The 12,110-nt window shown below is 39.6% G+C and overlaps 1 protein-coding gene across 1 annotated transcript in view; it reads left to right on the plus strand.

The window, feature by feature from the left end:
* Positions 1–12,110, plus strand: part of MMS19 (MMS19 homolog, cytosolic iron-sulfur assembly component) — a 2,295,919-nt gene that overhangs the window by 1,840,178 nt on the left and 443,631 nt on the right. The window lies entirely within an intron of this gene.

Raw genomic sequence — 12,110 nt, forward strand, 5'->3', positions numbered from 1 at the left:
TGAAAATTTAAAGAACCATTTACTTCTTTTCTGTTTCATTTACATGTGTATGAGGAGATTTATTTTATGAATTGTGAAACCATATAAAAATTCCTTGATACTGACTCTAGCTCCCTTCTTGGTTACCAGTTATTTCAACAGGGTACTTTCTGTAGCATCCTATACATGCCAGTTCATTTTGCAAGAACTTACAAACATTGAAAAAGGACATCCCAGAGCCAGGTTTTGCAGCATAGAGGCTAAAGCCCTACTGAGAGACAGATTACCCAAGTTTGAGTAGTAGCTTGAGCACTGAAAGAGCCGAGCCAGGGGGGGTGTAGCGAGAGGCTTTTGCCAACCTGCAGACTACATGATGAGGAAAGGAGATGTGATTGTCAGTCAGCTCTTGCTCCTAGCAAATGGTTGGCAGTTGACCAGGGTAACATCAAGTTGGCAATGATAGCTCTCATGGGGGGAGTGTGTATCTGTGTGTGTGAACAGAGAAGTCAAGGGGAGGGCATTGGATACCCTGCTTTGATGCACCACTGACATCAGCATTTGGAGTGGGATATAGAGCTTAATAGAAATGGCTAACTGTTCAAATTAATGGGAGCTTCACTGTGGAGCCCTCAGCAGATTGGGAGAGTAATAACATATTGGGAAATTGCAAGCCATTTGGTGAGTCTTGAGTCTGCAGAGAGGTTTAGTGGTGAAAGCAGACCTTTCTCTGTGGGCCCACAAGCTGCCAGTCAGGATAGTTCGTGGGGTAGTATCAGTAAGCTATTTAGTGGACAGGCAGTAGTGGACGCTGCTGGTCTTCATAAGGCTGGAGAAATATACCCTTATGTTTGCTTGAATGACAGCCCCTCCAGACAGCTTTTGCCCTAAGACCAGATGGAATTACTAGATAGGGGAACAAATGGGCCATATGTTATTGGGGGAAGTTGGATGATTGGCAGGCTCTAAGACAAAATAGCAACTAGTGAAAAAGAAAAGTATATCCCAGATCGTTGTCTAAATACTTTTGAAGATGTTATGCCCTAAACTTGTCTTCCTCCAACCATGCATACTATATATAGTAACTCTGAGGTTGCAGTACCATGAAGACGTACAATACTTGGCTTTCCAGAAAGACCAAATGTTCTCTTTCCTCAGAGGTTGGTATAATTAGTAAAGATGGAATGGAAACACATTATAAGAATATTTTTTGGTAAAAAACAATTAAATGTTACTCCTGTCTTCACAGCCGGCCATAGGCATAGGTGAACTAGGCGACCGCCTAGGGCGCCATAAAGGCCGGCATTAGAAAGGGTGCAATTTCACTTTTCACTTGTATCACTTGTCAGCATTGAGCCTGGCCCTAATCTTCACTTGTCAGCATTGCGCCCGGCCCCACTTCTGTAATGCACTCACAGTCACGGAAACCACGAGCTTGCAATGGGTAATAAGCAAGACGGTATTTATGAGCAGCTAGACGCCTTTCAAGTAGGGGTGGTGTTCAAATTAATTCCCAGTTTGTAAAGTGAAATCCTGCTACATACTAGGGTTGTCAGATCAGGTGAAATTTTTATCTATTTGTAAAGCTTTTTTAGTTGTTTTTAAACTTTTTTTAAAGAGTGGTATGTATCCCATCCCGCTTATTTTGAAACTAACAACTAAGTGGAAGTCTGTGTGCATTCAGCAAGCCAGTCCTAGCATTGGAAATTCGGGCCATCCTCTAGTCCCCCGCCTACTTCTACCACGGAGGATTCGCTTGGTTTTGTTACTTTTTGGTTGTATTTAGTTGTAGTCATTGCGCTTTAAGTCGGCGATTTCTCCAGCGTATGTTTTTATTACGCTAGAAGTCCTTTTGAACCTTTCCAGCATGTACATCTTTATGGGTATACACATATTGTGGATTAATCATAGGCATGGGCGGTGCTCGCTACTGCAAATCCTCGGCTGCAGTTGGTAATTCCGTTTATTTCAATGGTCGGTAAATCGTCAGTTGTGTCCTTCTCAGTCTAGATGTATATACATTCAACTGTAGCTAAAGTGTGTGGATTTTAATAATGTGGTTGCTGAGGATTGTAATGCTGAATATCTGCCAGGCTGAATGCAGTACATGTTTTAGTAAGTCACTTGGGAAAAGGCACAGGATGTTTGGTAGAAGAGGCATTTGTGCCACTATATACACTAACTGCGATAAGACTGTCATTGAAGTAAGACGAACGCTGATGATGCACAGCAGCTTAGCTGTTAACTGAAACAGGGACACTGTAAAATAGTACTGTATGCATTAAAGGACCACTACAGACAAATGATGGGGAAAAAAAAATCTAGCTTTGAATTTCTGCACCTGTCAGAGCTGTTTGCCACAAAATGTTTTCATTGGGGCTGTGTAGGGTTGCCGCCTTTTCAAATGCCTAAGTTGGACATTTTTGGTACAAATGTCAGATTTTGTAGGGCGAAACATAGCCATGTCCAGTATGAAGGGTATAACTTCACTTTTTTGACTAAATAAAAACTTATTCCTGTAGCATTTTAGTTGCTTATTCTGTTTCTTATAACATTTAGATGTTTCAGACACAGAAACTATTTTATGCAGCTATTACATAAAAATATAGGAAATAATTGTGTCCTTAAAATCTCCGGACATTTGCCATTTTTTTCAATTTTTTTGCAGGACACAACTTCCCAAAGAGGGACTGTCCCTCGCAAAGTGGGACAGGTGCTAACCCTAGGGCTGTGATGTCCCACCCTTGGACAAGTAATCAAGGAGCCGAAGTCCTCACCAATGAAAATAGTGGGGGAGATACCCTGAGAGGATGACAAGTACACACACTATTTCCAGATGCCGCTCTTTGCATCAAGTGCAATTTCCCCTAAGAGCACACAGTTTCTCCCTCTTTCTCCAGATGACCAGTAAGAGTTGAGTCCTTAACCAGGGTTCCAAGCCAAGTACTCCAACACTCTGTCCAGCCAGTACTTAGTGTCCCTGCCCAAGTAGCTGTGACACACAATCTTGGAGATTTGTTTTACACACACACACAAACATCTGGGAAAGGCAGGCACAGATTTTTAGGTTCATAGGTGTGTGCTAGGCTAATGTCCCTGTGGCCTTTACAAGCCTAGCCATAAGATTACCTTGGCATAGTGCCATCTGACCATAGTTCCTAGTGCCTCCGTCGAGTAGAGCCACTGGAGTTATCACCAGGGTGAATTTTCTGTTACCCATCCACTCATCAAGATTTCTCTTGAAGAGGGTCAGCGAGGTGCTCTGCTTGACATGTATGGGAAGTCTGTTCCATAGCATAGGCAGTCTCTGTGTTATGAACCTGTCCCTCCAACATGTTCAGTTAATTGTGATAATGAGGTTGAGGTCTCTGGAGTGTGTGGTGCGGAGGGATTGGGATTTCTTTTAGATGTAGCATTTCTAACAGAGCTGGGCTATACATGGCTTTGTAAGTCGAGCAGAGATTCCCTCTTAGTAGGCGATATGAGACAGAGACTAGTTGGAAGATTTTTGAGTCTGTCCATATAGGACAAGTGTTTAAGGCCTAGGATCTCCTCTTTGTGAGGTATGTTTTGCGGCCTCTCCAGTTGTTGCAGGTGTCTAGTGAGGTACATGCCAAATGGGGCATTGTACTCGATGATTGACTTAATGAGGGAAGAGTAGAGGGAAACAATGATCTCTTTCTTCCTGCATGCAAAACCCCTTAGTAATGAGCTGTGCCACATAGGACTTTCTGACCACAGTGGCAATGTGGTGATCAAAAGAGAGGTTGCTGTCAACCTGTGTTCCCAGATCTCACTGGACTACCATCAGTGTGGTAATTCATGGGAACTGGGTTTTTCCCAAAGGGGATAACACATTTTTTGGCATTGAGCTTAAGGCTATGGTTCTGACACCAGTTGTTGGTCAAAGTGAGATCATTCTGTAGCATGTCAACATCACTTGCGGAGTTAATAATAGCTCCCAACTTGCAATTGTTTGCGAACATTGTCAGCCAGAGTCCCTTCGTGTTGGCCTGGACTACAGAGAAGTAGATACCAAACAGGAGAGAACCCAGGACCGAACCCTGTGGGACTCTACTTATGACTAATCGGCAGTCTGTGAGCCAGTTTGCAACCCACCTAGTGCTATAAGGGGTTGATGCCAAGCTTAGTGAGTTTTTCTGTGATTCCTGAGTTGGGGAATGGTATCAAAAGCCTTGGCCAGATCATGGTCTGGTGACTGACTCAAAGAAGTGAACCAAGTTGAGCAGGCATGATCTACCCTTCACAAAACCAAACTGTGTGGGATCCAGTGTTTGGAGATTCCCTATATCCTTGTTTATTAGGTCCATGATTATGCGTTTCATAGCTTTGCATGTTAGACTCTTCAGGCTAATGGGGCGATAGTTCCCAGGGTCTGTATTCGCTCCTCCTTTGTGGAGAGGGATGACTGTAGCAGTGCGCCATTCGGCAGGGACAAAGCCTGAGGTGAGGCTGTGATTGAACAGGGCACACAGGTGAGGTGCCAGTTCATTCTGTAGTTCATGTAGAACACAACCAGGAATATTGTCAGTCCCATAGAAGCTGTATTCTTGGCATTGGACAGTGCTGTTTTAACCTGTGCAGCAGTAATACTGGGTGCCTGCCAATCTACTGGTATTGTGATTGGTCCTTTGGGGGCGGGGTAAAGTTGGCACTGAATCTGTTGGCCAGTATACTGGCAATATCTGTTGGCTCAGTATAGGAGGTACCATTGTGCAGTAGCTCAGAGCAAATCTGGGTATTACAGTGGAGATTCTTTACATAACAATAGAAGGCCTTGTGGTTGTCTTTACTATCTGCTCAATTCTGTTTTCATAGCTAGCTTTAGAGTATTTGATGAGGGATCTCAACTTTTTGTTGAGGCAGATAAGGGAGTTTTTCCGGTCTTGTGACTTCACCTTATTCTGCATCAGTTTCCTCCTTCTGTTATAGAGTTTGTTTATGGCAGGGGACCACCAGATTGGCTTCCTTTTTTTGGAGGAGAGTGTTGTGGTTCTATTGGGTATGGTGAGATGCATGCATTTGTGTATGTGCTTGTACAATGCATTGGTATATGATTTGGCAGTCACGCAACTATTCTCCATTTGCATGCGTGCCGTGAAGTTAGCCATCTCTGTTTTTAGGATCCCAAAGTTAGCGGGTGTGGCTCAAATAGGGGTGTTCCTTGAGTTCGGTGTGGGTGGGGCTTAAGGGGTGCCAGAGCAGTACTTCGCCTAGGGCGCCGTTTCAGCTAAGGCCGGCCCTGCCTGTCTTGTGTTATAATTGTTCCATTGTATTCCATATGTACTGTTTTATTTCCAAGTCACTAGTTACTCTTTACACAACGTTTTGAACTTTGTGCTCAGTACATTAAATGTAAAATTATATAGAGAACTTCTGTGTTTCACTCTATATTGTCGAAACAACCTACAGCTTCCATTCAGTTCTGATTTTAACATGGGATGTAGCAGAACATAGAATGACTAAAAGTCGGCTTTTTTAAGTACTTGCAAACTATCGGCAGATGTTTCAAAATAGTATTTGGAAGTGAAGAGGTAATTTTTTAATTATGTATGCACATTTGTAAACTGTACTCATTAAGTAGAATCATACTTTTCAACATTATAATGGGACACAGCACAGGTATGTGACAACTTATTGTACAGAACTGAACACTGTAATACTGTTTTCAAAATTCTGAAATGTTGAAGTTTTACAATATTGAACTCAAAATACCAGCTAACGTGTTACATACACACAAAGTCCACAAGTACACAGTCAGTTCACAAAGAATTTCACTCCCTTGTTAGTGAAACTCTGAAATGAGTGTGAACATGGGTGCAGACAATTGGGGGGGGGGTCTGGCTCTCTACATATATAGAGTAGGTATTTTGATTTCAATATTTTTACATTTCATAATTGTACATTCAGTATTATGACTTGCAATATATTGCTTTTCAGTAAGTTGACATGGACACACAGCACATAGTTTTAAGAGTACAGAAATGTCGCCTCTGCCTTTAAGAATTACAAAACTGCTTTATTCTGGAGTAAGAAAGCTATAGTTAGTCTGGTTCTCAAGACATTGTGGCATGTTCAGTGATTCCACTTTGATTTTACATTAATTTGTTTGGATGCATTTCACTGATATAAATTCAACAGTAATTAACATTGTCAGAAACTTTCTCATTCAGCTGATTGATATATTTGAAATTGCTTTCAGATAAAGTTAATTCATTTTATAGGATGTTAGATTGATTTATGTCAGTGCCTTTTTTGGATTTCTGTTTGTTTTTGTATCTTTATCTTTAAATGTTTCTTGGTACCTAAACAGTTTAAGATGATAAACAAGAGTAATTAATACTAGTGGATTCAATATAGTAAGAAAGTGGTAGCAGTTTTTTTTAGGTTAAGCCTTTATTTCCATTACTGAGGATGAATATGGAATCTTTGTACTGGACAGCACAGTTCATAGCATCTTACCCTTTCTGTTAGTATGCGCTATTTAAAGGGGTTATGCTGCAAACATGTTTAAGCAGTTGTGAAGACTGGAATTGTGCTTTAATGTATTCTGCATCAGAAAGGAAAAGGTGTAAGTGGAACTGTTTTTTGAAATTGAGCTGCATTTTTGTTACTACCATCTGTTTGCCCTTTGACGACTCTGACTGCTCATGTCAGTCTGTAATAGCAGCTGTAGACTGTTCTTGACTTTACAGATGACAAAAAAAAAGAAATGCATCTTAAAGCTGTAGTTGGTTGATCATACGTAATTACTCTTCTGTAGCAAACTAGGAAAAAATATATATCATGGTAACTGGGACCACTGTTGACAATTGGATTGGATGCAGGACTTTTAATAGACTGCTGCATTATAAGGATCTTGCTGGGCAGTACATGGAGTTAAGGCTCTCAGCTGATAATAAACTCATTTTTTTACTCTGGGGTTTTGATACCTTTTATATCCGTGTAAGTATCTTGTGACTGCGGCAAAAGTCACTTAACCAGAAGAATACTCACTGGTCATTCCTGAAAACAAGCACTTGCACCTTGTGAACATAAGTAAATATAGGGTCCTTTCTTTGTTGCTTCTCTCTGTTTCCACATTTTGGTATCCTTGTGAGTAATTTGCCCCCCAGGGAAGGGCATAATAGAAAAAGAAACATGGCAGCCAGTTAAAACTCCAAAATCTTTTACTGCATGTTTAAAATAATGTGCAAACTTTCATGCCTTCTTACTTTCTAAGATGCATTAAATAATCCCCAGCAATTTACATATACTGACGTAAGCCATTAGTATTTTAAAGCACTGTGTTTTAAACTAATTACACTGTTAGTGTCTGGTATCACAGTCATGTTAAGTTTGTCTAGTGTCTACAAAGGTCAGTTCCACTGTCAGGATCACAACATGGTAAAGCGCCTTAAACGCACTGCCAGTAGTACGTTTATCTAATGGATCTGTTTTGAAACATGGCATCTCTTAGGTAAGACCCAAAACATCGGTGTTATATCTGAACTGAACAAAATTGTAAGGTTATAAGGTTAAAAATTGCTGTAAAAATAGTGCAGAATGTAGAAAATATATTTTGCAGATGCACTGTGCCTCGTATACCCTCCAGTGTGAGTTTGTTGCTCAGCAGCCCCCAGTCTCTCCATATTCTACTTCTGAAGTCATACAAACCTGGGGAAAAATAAAAGAACATTTGTTAAAAAACAATTGATCTCAACATTTCCTTCTTCTCTAAGTCCCATGACCACGCAGCTGAATACATGTACTGAAATACAGCAACGTGTAAATGTGATCCTATACCTGGTTGAGTTCCCTTATCTAATGTACATCCTTCCAATAACATTATAGTGCTCTTAAATGTCTTCATATGTCTTGTAACTTCATAAAATACATCTCACTTAACTTGCCACACAAGCTAAATTTAGTGAGTTACAATTTGCATAATAAGTAACAGAATGTTAAGGAATTAATTTTCTGTATGTATTTTTTAAATAAAAAATGTGTATTGAATTATCACTTATCACATAGGCAATCATACAGTTTTATAAATGAAATCAAACCATATTGACATTTTCATTAGCAAACATTATACATCACATATAATTTTCTGCGCAGTAATTGTCAATCGAACATTACATAGCTCATTCAATTCCTGCCTTCCCTTAAGCCTCATTTTTCATCCAAAACATTATTGTGCATGTATTGTTCCCACAGTTCCCATTTTTATATGTAATTTGCTCCTACCCTTTTCTAAAGGTCCCACTTCTAGTTCTTTTAAATCTCTTACTTTCTTCACTATTTCTAATATAGTTGGTTTAGACTGTGATTTCCATTTTCTTTTAATTGCTTTTTTGGCAGCCTCCAGAATTAAACTCAGCAAGGCATTACTATGTCTAGGCAATTCAGATCCTGTGTCACAGCTCAAAAAATCATTACTCTTTGAAAGAATATGTTCCCATTTAGGTACAGGATGTTTTGACCCTGGATGAGTTGACCCCAGTTAAAGTCATACACTACTGCATTTAAATGTGTATAACTTAAACAAAAGAAAAAAAAAAAAGATGTGGGAAAAAAAATGGAAACAAAAGCAAGTCCAACTTTAACTTAAACTACAACATTAACATTACTTGCACATCGAGAACAACAGCAGAGAAAAAATAATCTTACAAAACAAAAAGAAGCTAAAAACTCCCTTAAAATGTAGTGGCTTAAAATAAAAGAAAATGAAGTAATTAACATTTTAATTTCTGATATATAGGCGATCGAACAACCTAAAAAACTTGTGTAAGCATTTTAAAAATATTATAAAGAAACAAGGACAAAACCAACTAAGCTGTAAAGGAATCGTAGCACATAAGCTGTCATGTTTAATGTCACGTCATTAACATTTTAATAACCTGTGTGTGCAGATGCTCTCAAAAGCTAAAGACATCAATTGAGAAAGCATTTTAGAAACATAAAAAGGAAACATAGCACAAAAAACTAGGAAGAAAGTAAATGTATCGCATAAATAGTTGAATAATTATTTTTCTAGAAAAAAGTGCAAATTAAAGGAGAACCGCACCCACAGACTCAAACGACATGTTTCTTTCATCATGGTTTGGTGTTTCCTACATTTTAACACCACTCTGGGACTATTTAAAGCTTTTTATATATTTTTATACACAATTTCTGACTCTGTCCACATGGGGTCTGTCATCTTGAAATAATTCTGATTGTTTAGTCTGCCTCTAAGTATCCCAAAATGTCACCAAAAAAATTGCTTCATGTCTGCCACTTTTTCCCTAAAGCTCCTGTCACTGGCACTGATTTTACAGGCATTCATTGCTGTGTTATAGTCACCTACTTCACCTACTTTTGTTATCCTTTTTCCATGACTACTTCAGACACAAGCAGTGCAAATGCTACAGAACAGAATTGAAAAGTGCATTTTATTGCTCTTTCTTCTTAGAAATGCTAACTTGATTTATTTTGTGAAGGCTGAAATCTAGTTCTTTAAGGTATCTCCCCTCCCCCTTCACACCTACCTTCCATAGCTGTCAAAGAGCTCAGGATAATTTGACCTGTTATCTGCATGTGATTGACAGCTCACAGCAGGTGACCAGACTAATGTACTGTTTTCTTGTCAGCCTTTCCTTCCTTACAGTGGGAGACTTTTATTGTTGCACTCCTGTCAAATTTAGAACCAAGCTCCATAGCACTGGGAATAATCACTGCTTTGCAAAGCTTCAAACTCTCACTTATTTTTCTTCCCTGTTTGGTTAAATAGCTAACAAATGATACACTATAACACACACACACACACACACACACACACTTGCCCTTAGCTTGCATTCACACACACACACTTGCCCCTTGCTTGCATTCACACACACACACACACACACACACTTGCCCCTTGCTTACATTCACACACACACACACTTGCCCCTTGCTTGCATTCACACACACATGTCCGTGCACACACACACACACACACACACACACACACACACACACACACACACTTGCCCCTTGCTTGCATTCACACACACACACACACACACACACACACACACACACACACACACACACACACACACACACTTGCCTCTGTGCTGTACAAAGATGTAAACTTGGATTCAATCCCAGCTATTGCCATGCATGCATGCCCAGCAAAGACAGCTACTTAGCACTTGCCATTATAGTTTGATAGAGAGATTTATCATAAAATGATTACTGGCTTCAAAAATGCAGCCTCCCAAATCCCAGAACTGGCAACACCTTCAAAAGATTTCACATAAATTTGTTATAGACAGTCAACAGAAGTGAGACTTTTGTTCACCCTTATAGGGTGTAGGGGGCTGGGCAAGGCAGCTCTGACATCACAATGTGGGAGGGCCACTAGCACTTCTACAGAGCATGCAAATCAATCAGGCAGTGCTGTTGTCACTTTGGGGGAGGAAACATCCCTGTAACTACAGCAAGAGCTCTGGCAGATGTGACATTATCATTTAAGAGCCAGCTAGAGGATTTTCATCTTGGTTTTCAAAGTGAAAGTAAAACAGTACGGAAAGGTAGCCAGTCTAAGAGGTAAAACAGTTGAGTGGATTACTTTTTAAAGCTGCATTTCTGATTTTTTTTGAGGCTGTATCAACTAACAGGGACTAAAAGAGATAGCAGGTTGAGCTATCTGCTTGAATATCCCGTTGGTGTCCTCCAAGAACAGTATAAGGACAAGTAGAGCAAGAAGTATGGCCAGTACAGTAAGGATTCATCACAACAAAAGAGGAAATTTAGCTATTGCCATCTACTGGATTGTATTAAAACAACAATATAAATTTATTATTAACACATTAAATAATAGATTAAATAAAATAATAGATTAAATAAATTAATATTAACATATTTAAATATATTTAATTGAAACGTTATTTTTATTTTAAATATGTTAAAACTGGTTATTAATTAAATTAATATCAACCTATTAAATAATAGATTAAATTACTATTAACATAATAAAAAAAAATTCAAAACTGTTAATTTAATTATTGTGTACTTTATTATTTACGTATTACAAAAAAGCTTTTATTAAAACTTATTTGGGGTCAAATTTCCGGGGTCAGACTGTCCAGAAAATATTCTCATAAACAATAAATGAAAATATACATATGAAAGTGTATACAGTTGCATTGGGGTTGGATTGTTGTCCTAGGTTAAACTGTCCTGCTTCCTCCCATTTACCTCTTTCTTTCTTGTAACACCTCCAACATTTGCAATCTACCTGAAGAAATTTTTTTGGGAGTTTACTTGAGGTATAAAAATACATGTGCAAGCACTTCCAAGCAAAAATCCTAAATCATCTAGACTTTGTTGCATATTTGGGAGACATACATATAACCTCCAATTGTTTCTTTGTAAATTGCTTATCCAGTTCAGCATATATAAGAATCCCATGGGCATGCAGGAAATACCTTTGGTGGTGGATTCGATCAGCTCAGGTTCTACAAGGCTGTCCTTTCATCCTTCCTCAGCCCAAGGCTATAATGACCATGGATGCATCGCATATTGGTTGGTGGGCACTTCCGGGTGAAAACAGTCCAAAGCACTTGGTCCTCCAAAGAGGCCAACATGCATATCAATGTCCTGGGACTGAGAGCAGTGCTCTTCGCATTGCAGGCATTCTAAGACACACTCCCTTTCGAGACAGTTGCAATCCAGACAGACAACATATCAGTAGTTTGGTACATCAACAAACAAGGGGGAACCAAGTCTTACCCCCTTGTGTCGAGAAGCCCTCAGAGTGTGGCAGCAACACACATTCTGGGGGAGTCCAACATGATTGCAGACAAACTGAGCAGGTCCATTCTGCTACCTCACGGGTGGTCTCTCAACAGAAAAGTGACAGATATTATTTTTCTGTCAATGGGGCCAGGCTTGCTGTGATCTTTTTGCATCTTCCCTAAACAAAAAATGCAGCAGCTTTTTTGCCCTGGTCCCTCCACCGTGGGTAATCACTGAGGAATACTCTATGCCATGATTGGCTCACTGGTCTTTTCTGTGCTTACCCCCCCCCCCAACTCCTCTAATTCCCATATTTCTACAGAAAGCTGCCCAGTTGAAGACAAGGTCATGCTCATTGCTCCCTA

Source organism: Protopterus annectens, chromosome 14.part0 (assembly GCF_019279795.1).
Source record: "Protopterus annectens isolate FY-2018-M chromosome 14.part0, PAN1.0, whole genome shotgun sequence".
Lineage (NCBI taxonomy): Eukaryota > Metazoa > Chordata > Ceratodontiformes > Protopteridae > Protopterus > Protopterus annectens.